Below are 9,860 nucleotides of genomic sequence, written 5' to 3' on the forward strand. Positions count from 1 at the left end.
ATTGATTTTTGAAATAAGATAAGATAAGATAAAAATTTTAAAAAATAAAAATCTGAAATTTTTTTTTTCCGAAAAAAATTAATTAAAAATATTTTTGAATTTAATGAGGAAAGAGAAAAACAATAAAGTGACACCAAATTTCAAATTTTTAGATCAAAACGAAGAAAACAACTAAGAACAGCTTGAAGGTCAAGATGAACGTGAAGAACAACTCGAAGATCAAGATGAACACTAAGAACAAATTTTTGAAAAATTTTGTAATAACTAAATAAAAACCAATTACCTCTTAATTTATGAAAAAGCAAAAATAAAAATAAATAAAAATAAATAAACAAGCAAAAATAAAAAAAATTTACAATAACCAATAATAAGGCACACATTTGCAATTCCCCGGCAACGGTGCCATTTTGACGTTAGCATTTTTGCCAGTAAAGAATGTCATAAAAACAGTCGCGTTGTAGATATAGTCTCTAAACCGACAGAAATCCCTTCGTACAAACGTTTTGGTTGTCACAAGTAACAAACCCCTTTAAAATTGATAACCGAGTATTTAAACCTCGGGTCGTCTTCTCAAGGAATTGCAGGGAGGTGTTCTTATTATTGATTATGAAAAAGTGTGTTTTTGGGGAATGTTGAGTTTGGGCAATGGGCACAGATATATTTAAATGACAAGTAAAATATATAAATAACTGTAAACTAAACTCTTGGCAAGGTAAGAGAAATTGGAAGTCCAGACCAAGTTATCCTTATCAATGATAACGAAAATTGAATCTTAATTCCACTTAGTCAACCTTTACTAAAGTAAAGGAAAGTCAAGGGACTAATTAGTTTGATCTTCGAATCTTATTTATTTCCTAAGAAAAGATTGGGATTATTGAAGTTCAGTTCAATTGGCAAGATAACAATTAACAATTATGCTGTTGAGTTGGATAACTCCTGAGTTACTGATTTCTTAACCAAAACCAAAAGGGAAAAAGTAAATCTACTGGAATAAAAATGCCTTCAGATGTAAAGCAACAATAACAGCAATCATAAATTGAAATACCTCAAATAACATTAATTAAGAAAATTATATATAACATGGAAGAGTTGATAAATTAAATAAAAATAAAGAACCTGGGATTGAGAGTCACTCCTAAAATTAAAAGAAGTCCTAAATCCTAATCCTAAGAGAGAGGAGAGAACCTCTCTCTCTAAAAACTACATCTACTCCTAAAATTGTGAATATGAGAGCCTCCCTGTGAATGGATGCAGTCCCCCACTTTATAGCCTCTAATCTGTGTTTTCTGGGCCGCAAACTGGGTCAGAAACAGTCCAGAATTTGCTGGTTTCGAATTTTGCTACGCTGGATTTCCGTTACTGCGACGCGGCCGCATAGATCACGCGGTCACGTCATCTAGAGTCAGAGGAACTATAGCATATTAAATATAAAATCGAAGCCCCGGACGTTAGCTTTCCAACGCAACTGAAACCGCGTCATTTGGACCTCTGTAGCTAAAGTTATAGCCGTTTGAGTGCGAAGAGGTCAGGCTGGACAGCTTAGCAATTTCTCCAACTTCTTGTATTCCTTCCACTTTTGCATGCTTCCTTTCCATCCTCCAAGCCATTCCTGCCTTATAATATTTGAAAACACTTAACACACATATCAAGGCATCTAATGGTAATAAGAGAGGATTAATAATAAGCAAATATAAGTCCAAAGAAGCATGTTTTCAATCAAAGCACATAATTTGGAAGGAAATATAAAACCATGCAAATAGTATGAATAAGTGGGTAAAGAGTAGATAAAAACCACTCAATTGAGTACAAGATAAACCATAAAATAGTGGTTTATCAGCCATCCATGGGTTCTAACTTATACCACGAAGACACTAATAACTCGGACTCGGTCCCCTGTATTGGATATCCAAGAGATATCCATTCAATCTAATATAGAGCGGAAGTGGTTGTCAGGCACGCGTTCATAAGTTGAGAATGATGATGACTGTCACAATCATCACATCCATCATATTGAAGTGCGAATGAATATCTTAGAAGCGAAATAAGTTGAATTGAATAGAAAAACAGTAGTACTTTGCATTAATCTTTGAGGAACAGAAGAGCTCCACACCTTAATCTATGGTGTGTAGAAACTCTACCGTTGAAAATACATAAGTGATAAGGTCCAGGCATGGCCGAATGGCTAGCCCCCAAACGTGATCTAAAGATGAAACTAAAGATGTAAATACAATAGTAAAAAGTCCTATTTATACTAAACTAGTTACTAGGGTTTACAGAAATGAGTAAACGATGCAGAAATCCACTTCCGGGGCCCATTTGGTGTGTGCTTGGGCTGAGCTTGAATTTTACACGTGGAGAGGTCATTCTTGGAGTTGAATGCCAGTTTGTAACGTGTTTTTGGCGTTGAACTCCACTTTGCAACTTGTTTCTGGCGCTGAATGCCAGACTGCAACATAGAACTGGCGTTCAATGCCAATTTGCGTCATCTAAACTCGGGAAAAGTATGGACTATTATATATTGCTGGAACTCCTTGGTTGTCTACTTTCCAACGCAATTAGAAGCGCACCATTTGGAGTTCTGTAGCTCTAGAAAATCCACTTTGAGTGCAGGGAGGTCAGAATCCAACAGCATCTGCAGTCCTTCTTCAATCTCTGAATCTGATTTTTGCTCAGGTCCCTCAATTTCAGCCAGAAAATATCTGAAATCACAGAAAATCACACAAACTCATAGTAAAGTCTAGAAATGTGATTTTTAATTAAAAACTAATAAAAATATACTAAAAACTAACTAAATCATACTGAAAACTATGTAAAAACAATGCCAAAAAGCGTATAAATTATCCGCTCATCACAACACCAAACTTAAATTGTTGCTTGTCCCCAAGCAACTGAAAATCAAATAGGATAAAAAGAAGAGAATATACTATAAATTCCAAAATATCAATGAAACATAGCTCCAATCAGATGAGCGGGAGTTGTAGCTTTTTGCCTCTTGAATAGTTTTGGCATCTCGCTTTATCCATTGAAATTCAGAATGATTGGCATCTATAGGAACCTAGAATTCAGATAATGTTATTGATTCTCCTAGTTCAGTATGTTGATTCTTGAACACAGCTACTTTATGAGTCTTGGCCGTGGCCCTAAGCACTTTGTTTTCCAGTATTACCACCGGATACATAAATGCCACAGACACATAACTGGGTGAACCTTTTCAGATTGTGACTCAGCTTTGCTAAAATCCCCAATTAGAGGTGTCCAGGGTTCTTAAGCACACTCTTCTTTTTCTTTGGACCTTGACTTTAACCGCTCAGTCTCAAGTTTTCACTTGACACCTTCACGCCACAAGCACATGGTTAGGGACAGCTTGGTTTAGCTGCTTAGGCCAGGATTTTATTCCTTTAGGCCCTCCTATCCACTTATGCTCAAAGCCTTGGATCCTTTTTATTACCTTTGCCTTTTGGTTTTAAGGGTTACTGGCTTTTTGCTCTTGCCTCTTGATTTTAAGAGCTTTTGGCTTTTTCTGCTTGCTTTTTTTTTCTTTTTTTATTTTTTTTATTTTTTTTATTTTTTTATTTTCGCAAGCTTTCTGTATTCACTACTTTTTCTTGCTTCAAGAATCATTTTTATGATTTTTCAGATTATCAAATAACATTTCTCCTGTTCATCATTCTTTCAAGATCCAACATATTTAACATTCTTAAACAACAACTTCAAAAGACATATGCACTGTTCAAGCATTCATTCAGAAAACAAGAAGTATTGTCACCACATCAAAATAATTAAACTAGTTTCAAGGATGAATTCGAAACCATGTACTTCTTGTTCTTTTGTAATTAAAACATTTTTCATTCAAGAGAGGTGATGGATTCATAGGACATTCATAACTTTAAGGCATAGACACTTAAATACTAGTGATCATGAAGACAAAAACATAAACAAACATAAAGCATAAAAATTGAAAAACAGGAAAATAAATAAACAAGGAGATTAAGGAATGAGTCCACCTTAGTGAGGGTGGCGTCTTCCTCTTCTTGAAGAACCAATGGTGCTTTTGAGCTCGTCTATGTCTCTTCCTTGTCTTTCTTGCTCCTCCCTCATAGCTCTTTGATCTTCTCTAATTTCATGGAGGATGATGGAGTGCTCTTGATGTTCCACCCTTAATTGTCCCATGTTGGAACTTAATTCACCTAGGGAAGTGTTGATTTGTTCCCAATAGTTTTGTGGAGGAAAGTGCATCCCTTGAGGCATCTCAGGGGTTTCATGGTGAGGAATTTCCTCATGCTCATGTTGAGGTTCATGCTCTCTTGTTTGCTCCATCTTTTTCTTAGTGATGGGCTTATCCTCTTCAATGAGGATGTCACCCTCTATGTCAATTCCAGCCGAATTGCAGAGGTGGCAAATGAGGTGAGGAAAGGCTAACCTTGCCAAAGTGGAGGTCTTGTTAGCCACCTTGTAGAGTTCTTGAGGTATAATCTCATGAACTTCCACTTCCTCCCTGATCATGATACTATGGATCATGATGGCCCGGTCTATAGTAACTTCAGACCGGTTGCTAGTAAGAATGATTGAGCGTTGAATGAACTCCAACCATCCTCTAGCCACTGGTTTGAGGTCAAGCCTTCTTAGTTGAACCGGCTTGCCCCTTGAGTCAATTTCCATTGAGCTCCTTCCACACATATATCCACGAGGACTTGGTCCAACCTTTGATCAAAGTTGACTCTTCTAGTGTAGGGGCGTGCGTTCTCTTCCATCATTGGTAGGTTGAACGCCAACCTTATATTCTCCGGACTGAAATCTAAGTATTTCCCCCGAACCATGGTAAGCATTTTCTTTGGGTTCGGGTTCACACTTTGACCATGGTTCCTGGTAACCCATGCGTTTGCATAGAACTCTTGAACCATTAAGATCCCGACTTGTTGAATGGGGTTGGTTAGAACTTCCCAACCTCTTCTTTGGATTTCAAGTCGGATCTCCGGATACTCATTCTTTTTGAGTTTGAAAGGAACCTCAGGGATCACTTTCTTCTTGGCCACAACTTCATAGAAGTGGTCTTGATGAACCTTAGAGATGAATCTCTCCATCTCCCATGACTCAGAGGTGGAAGCGATTGCCTTCCCTTTCCTCTTTCTAGAGGTTTCTCTGGCCTTAGGTGCCATAAATGGTTATAGAAAAACAAAAAGCAATGCTTTTACCACACCAAACTTAAAATGGTTGCTCGTCCTCGAGCAAAATAAAAGAGAAAGAAGTAGAAGAAGAAGAAAAATAGAGGAGATGGAGGGAGAAGGTGGATTCGGCCAAGGGGAAGAACAGAGGGTTGTGTTGTGTGAAAATGAAGAAGGAATGAGGGGTTTATATAGGAGTGGGGAGGGGTTAGGGTTCGGCCATTTAGGGTTGGGTTTGGGAGGGAAATTATTTTGAATTTAAAGGTAGGTGGGGTTTTTGGGGAAGAGAGGATGGATGTGAGTGGTGAAGAGGTGATGGGAAAGAGTGATTGAGTTGATTGGTGAGGGGTATTTGGGGAAGAGAGTTATGAAAAGGTGTGAAAAGGAGAGAAGAAGTAGGTGGGGATCTTGTGGGGTCCACAGATCCAGTGGGGCCAAGGACTTTAATCATCCCTGCTCCAATTAGGCATGTAAATTCCCTCTGTAGGCAATCCTGATGTTTAACTCCAGATTGCAGCATGTTTCTGGCGTTAAACGCCACTTCCATGCTTGTTTTGGGCGTTCAATGCCAGTCTGCAGCATGTTTCTGATGTTGAACGCCAGTTTTCCTTTGGGGTGCATTCCTGGCGTTTAAACGCCAGAATGCTGCTTGTTTCTAGCGTTTAACGCCAGCCAGATGCTCCTTACTGGCGTTTAAACGCCAGTAAGCCCTTCCTCCAGGGTGTTCTGTTTTCAAAGCTATTTTTCATTCTGTTTTTGAATTTTTTTTTTGTAGTTTTTGTGACTCCACATGATCATCAACCTAGTAAATCATGAAATAACAAAGAGAAAATAAAATAAAATATATTAAATAATATTGGGTTGCCTCCCAACAAGCACTTCTTTTAATGTCAATAGCTTGACAGTAGGCTCTCACTGAGCCACACAGGTGATCAGGTCAATTTTATAGATTCCCAACACCAAACTTAGAGTTTGGATGTGGGGATTCAACACCAAACTTAGAGTTTGGCTGAGGCCTCCCAACACCAAACTTAGAGTTTGATTGTGGGGGCTTTGTTTGACTCTGTACTGAGAGAAGCTTTTCATGCTTCCTCTCCATGGTTACAGAAGGAGGACCTTGAGTTTTAAACACAAGGTAGTCCTCATTCAGTTGAAGGACCAACTCTCCTCTGTCCACATCAATCACAGCTCTTGCTGTGGCTAGGAAGGGTCTTCCAAGGATGATGGATTCATCCTCTTCCTTCCCAGTGTCTAGGATTATGAAATCAGCAGGGATGTAAAGGTCTTCAACCTTTACTAACATGTCCTCTACTAGTCCATAAGCCTGTTTTCTTGAGTTGTCTGCCATCTCTAGTGAGATTCTGGCAGCTTGCACCTCAAATATTCCAATTTCTCCATTACAGAGAGGGGCATGAGGTTTATCCCTGACCCAAGGTCACATAGAGCCTTTTCAAAGGTCATGGTACCTATGGTACAAGGTATTAAGAACTTTCCAGGATCCTGTTTCTTCTGAGGCAATATCAGTTGATCCAGATCACTCAGTTCATTGGTGAGCAAGGGAGGTTCATCTTCCCAAGCCTCATTACCAAATAATTTGGCATTCAGCTTCATGATAGCACCAAGGTACTTGGCAACTTGCTCTTCAGTAACATCTTCATTCTCTTCAGAAGAAGAATACTCATCAGAGCTCATGAATGGCATAAGGAGGTTCAATGGAATCTCTATGGTCTCTAGATGAGCCTCAGATTCCTTTGGTTCCTCAGAGGGAAACTCCTTATTGATCTCTGGACGTCCCAAGAGGTCTTCCTCACTGGTATTCACGTCCTCCTCCTCTTTTGTGATTTCGGCCATGATGGTCATTTCAATGGCCTTGCACTCTCCTTTTGGATTTTCTTCTGTATTGCTTGGGAGAGTACTAGGAGGAATTTCAGTGATCCTTTTACTTAGCTGGCCCACTTGTGCTTCCAAATTTCTAATGGAGGACCTTGTTTCATTCATGAAACTTAGAGTGGCCTTAGATATATTAGAGACTATATTTGCCAAGCTAGATGGATTCTGCTCAGAACTCTCTGTCTTTTGCTGAGTGGATGATGGAAAAGGCTTGCTATTGCTAAACCTGTTTCTTCCACCATTATTAAAGCCTTGTTGAGGCTTTTGTTGATCCTTCCATGAGAGATTTGGGTGATTTCTCCATGAGGAATTATAGGTATTTCCATAGGGTTCACCCATGTAATTCACCTCTGCTATTACAGGGTTCTCAGGATCATAAGCTTCTTCCTCAGAAGATGCCTCTTGAGTACTATTGGATGCAGCTTGCATTCCATTCAGACTCTGAGAAATCATATTGACTTGCTTAGTCAATATTTTATTCTGAGCCAATATGGCATTCAGAGTATCAATTTCAAGAACTCCCTTCTTCTGAGGTGTCCCATTACTCACAGAATTCCTCTCAGAAGTGTACATGAACTAGTTATTAGCAACCATGTCAATGAGTTCTTGAGCTTCTGCAAGCGTTTTCTTTAGGTGAATGGATCCACCTGCAGAAGTATCCAATGACATCTTAGCTAATTCAGACAGACCATCATAGAATATATCCAGGATGGTCCATTCTGAAAGCATGTCAGAAGGGCACTTTTTGGTCAGTTGCTTATATCTCTCTCAAGCTTCATAGAGGGATTCACCTTCTTTCTGTCTGAAGGTTTGAACATCTACTCTAAGCTTACTCAGCTTTTGAGGAGGAAAGAACTTGGCTAAGAAAGTCTTGATCAGCTTATCCCAAGAGTTCATGCTATCTTTAGGTTGAGAGTCCAACCACACTCTAGCTCTGTCTCTTACAGCAAACGGGAAAAGCATAAGCCTGTAGACCTCGGGATCAACCCCATTGGTCTTAACAGTATCACAGATTTGCAAGAATTCAGTTAAGAACTGAAAAGGATCTTCAGATGGAAGTCCATGAAACTTGCAGTTCTGCTGCATCAGAGAAACTAATTGAGGTTTCAACTCAAAGTTGTTTGCTCCAATGGCAAGAATTGAGATGCTTCTTCCATGTAAATTGGAATTAGGTGCAGTGAAGTCACCAGGCATCCTCCTTGCGTTATTATTATTTTCGGCTGCCATCTCCTCTTCCTGTTCGAAAATTCCTGTAAGGTTATCTCTGGATTGTTGTATTTTAGCTTCTCTTAGTTTCCTTTTTAGAGTCCTTTCAGGTTCAGGATCTGCTTCAACAAGAATGTTCTTGTCCTTGCTCCTGCTCATATGACAAAGAAGGGAATAACAAAGAAAATATAGAATCCTCTATGTCATAGTATAGAGATTCCTTTGTGTGAGTAAAAGGAAAAAAGAATGTAATGTAAAAAAGAGAAGAGGAAAAACTCGAACACAGAGAGGGAGGTGGTGTTCGAATTTTTTTTGGATGGAAGAGAAGTGTTAGTAGATGAATAAATAAATAGAAGGAGATGAGAGAGAGAATTTCGAAATTTAATTAAAAATAAAAATTTAAAATTGAAAGTTAGATTTCGAAAATTAAAGTTGAAATTAAATTAAAATTGAAACAATTAGTTAATCAAAATGAAATTTTGAAAAAGAGGGAGGTATTTTCGAAAATTTTAAGAGAGATTGAATTAGTTAGGTGGTTTTGAAAAAGATATGATTGAAACAAAAAGATAAGATTGATTGAAAAAGATTTGAAAATCAATTTTAAAAAAGATAAGAGCTTAGGAAAGAAGTTAGAAAAGATTTTGAAATTGAATTTGAAAAAGATATTATTGAAATAAAAAAAAGGGATATGATTGAAACAAAAAGATATGATTGATTGAAACTTATTTTGAAAAAAAAATTTAAAAAGATTTGATTTTGAAAATTAAAGTTGATTATTTGACTAACAAGAAACAAAAAGATAAGATTTTAAAATTTAAAGATTGAACCTTTCTTAATAGGCAAGTAACAACTTGAAATTTTTGAATCAATCACATTAAATGCTAATTAAGAAATAAAATAAGAGAAAGATTTTGAAAATCAAATTTAAAAAGTTTTCGAAAATATGAAGGAAAAATGAAAAAGATTTGATTTTGAAAAAGATTTGAAAAAGATAAGATTTTTAAATTGAAAATTTGATTTGACTCATAAGAAATAACTAAATTTGAAAAATTTTTGACTAAATAAAATCATATTTTCGAAAATTTTGAGTAAAATAAGGAAAATATATTTTTTTTTATTTTTGAATTTTAATAAAGAAAGAGAAAAAACACAAAATTGACTCAATGCATGAAAATTTTGGATCAAAACATGTGATGCATGCAAGAACACTTTGAATATCAAGATGAACACCAAGAACACTTTGAAGATCAAGATGAACATCAAGACTTATTTTTGAAAAATTTTAAGAAAAGAAAAACATGCAAGACACCAAACTTAAAAATTTTTATTCTTTACACATTAATAATTCAAGAATGCATATGAAAAACAAGGAAAGACACAAAATAAGAAAATATGAAGATCAAACAAGAAGACTGGCCAAGAACAACTTGAAGATCATGAAGAATGCAATGCATGAAATTTTCAAAAATAATTTTTAGAAAATTAAAAAGATGCAATTGACACCAAACTTAAATCTTGACTCTAGACTCAAACAAGAAACACAAAAATTATTTTATGATTTTATAAATTTTTTTTTGTATTTTTCGAAAATTATTTTGGGAA

At 36.7% G+C, this 9,860-nt stretch overlaps 1 non-coding gene across 1 annotated transcript; it reads left to right on the plus strand.

Annotated features, from left to right (window-relative positions):
- Positions 1-7,775: 7,775 nt before the first annotated feature.
- LOC112752784 (small nucleolar RNA R71) lies at positions 7,776-7,883 on the plus strand. Its single transcript, XR_003177200.1, has one exon. It is a non-coding gene; the product is annotated as a small nucleolar RNA R71 (small nucleolar RNA).
- Positions 7,884-9,860: the final 1,977 nt, after the last annotated feature.

This window comes from Arachis hypogaea, chromosome 15 (genome assembly GCF_003086295.3).
Source record: "Arachis hypogaea cultivar Tifrunner chromosome 15, arahy.Tifrunner.gnm2.J5K5, whole genome shotgun sequence".
Classification (NCBI taxonomy): Eukaryota; Viridiplantae; Streptophyta; class Magnoliopsida; order Fabales; family Fabaceae; genus Arachis; species Arachis hypogaea.